The sequence below is a fragment of the Chaetura pelagica genome, unplaced genomic scaffold (assembly GCF_000747805.2).
Source record: "Chaetura pelagica isolate M959 unplaced genomic scaffold, ChaPel_1.0 scaffold297, whole genome shotgun sequence".
NCBI classification, from domain to species: domain Eukaryota; kingdom Metazoa; phylum Chordata; class Aves; order Apodiformes; family Apodidae; genus Chaetura; species Chaetura pelagica.
Genome location: NW_009953965.1, coordinates 1,463 through 3,424, shown reverse-complemented (window position 1 = coordinate 3,424; position 1,962 = coordinate 1,463).

Sequence of the window (1,962 nt, the reverse complement as noted above, 5' to 3'; positions counted from 1 at the left end):
CGCCCCCGTCATAGAGGGGCTCCCCCAGCCACACCTCGGACATGAGAGCCTGCAAGCTTGAAATCTGTGGCTTGCCATTGACTGTCTCGTGGACAGAGCCAGGCACACTGGGAATGGAGGAGGAAGCAGGGTCTGCAGCAACATCTGGAGCCAAGCCTGGTGTGGCAGGAGTAGGCAGGGCTGTAACATAACCCTCATCTGGTGTCCTCAGCCCAGCGCCTGACCCCACAGAGGGGATGGTGAGGACATTTGGAGGGACAAAGAACTGAGTTTTTTCAATAAACATCACCTCAGCCTTATCAAAGTCAAACTTGTTGACCCATACATCCTGAACAACATGGTGACAGGCAGACAGGTTACCATGGTAGCAGGGCAGGGCTGCTGAAAGCATCTTTGGCTTGGGAACATCTTGGACAGCTTTTGCCCTGACCACTAAAGGGGACTGCTCAGCAGTTAGTGGAGTCTCAGGTGCCTCTTCCTCATTCTGACAATCCACTAATTTCTGCCTGTACAGGTTCTCAGCTTGATCATAGAAAGGCTTCTCAAACCACACACAGTCAGCTGACAAACCAGCCAGCACAGAGTCTAACTTAGAGGCCACGTTTCTGGGTTTGGGAGAACGTTTCCGTTTCCTCTGTTTCTTCCCATTCCTCGTTTTCTTCAGGTCTCCCTTGACTTCACTTTCAGCAGAGTCATCATTGCAGACTCCATTTACAGCCTCTACCTCCTGGCACTCCTCAGGGGCAGCAGCAGCCAGGGTGGCTTCTCTTTCATAATGAAGTCTCTCTGCTTCATCATATTTGTGCTTCTCCACCCACACTTTTTCTACTGGGCACGGAGGTTTCCTGGTCCTCATCTTCCAAAAAGTGGCAGCATTAAAAGATAAGCACAACAATGGAGTTGCAGCCAAACCACACAAAGCAAGGGCATGCATCAGGCTTTCAGTTCTTTCTCAAGTCACACAAGAGCATTAAAAGTGATCATCTCAGCATTATTATTCATGCCAAAGAGCATTCAGGTCGATATTTCCTTTGTTACCAATTTTAATTTGAAAGAAACCAACCCAACACCCGAGGCTTTCAAAGAGATTAAACAACACATCCAGTTCCCAAAGTCAAAACAACACTCCTAAAATACTTTTGATCTCAAGAATTCTGCACATTACTTATTTAAAAATAAAGGCACTGGCTGAAAGGACTTCAAAATTCATTTTTCAAGGACTGAAAGGACTTCAAAATTCATTTTTTAAGACAAACTGGGAGGAAAAGATAAGATTTTTTTCAAAACTCTGGTCATATAAAGGTATTTTTTTCCCAAGTTCAATTCCCTGAATTACTTGTCAATATTCTCAACTAGGCACTGATTTGGGAAGGCAGGCTGGAAAAAAAAAGATGCCCCAATTCTTGATTGTGTTTAGAAGTCATTGCTGACCCCTATTTCTGTGCAGAGGGAGTTGACATAAAAACTAGGACTCCTTTTTGATTTAAAACCCCGTGTTGGCAAATTTCTACTTGGCCAGGAGCTGGAGATCTCATGACCCACTTAGTTTACCAAAAAAATTAATCTATTGAAATGAAAAATTTGCATCTGTTTTGTTTTTCCTGCCCTTGTCATACTTTAAAAAAGGAAAAAAATATCATTAAGGAGCTCCTGGTATGTGTAGATTATTGGAAAAGCTAGAAAAAATATCTTTCCAAGTATAAAAACTGTTCAAACCATTCCTGGAAGGTTTTTACAAGCCTCAAGGCCAGGGCTGACAGACCAAAAAACTCTGATTACAAGTGAACATTTTGCCTTTTAAACTGTCAATTTTTTTAATGGTTTAAAATACTAAAGCAAGTCCATACTTTATATTTAAAGTATTTTAAAAAATCACTGTGATATGCAAAAGTAGATTTTTGCCTCTCCTTGGACTTGTGAAACTCAGCCAGCTGCTGAAAAGACTACGATAAAGGTGAAAAA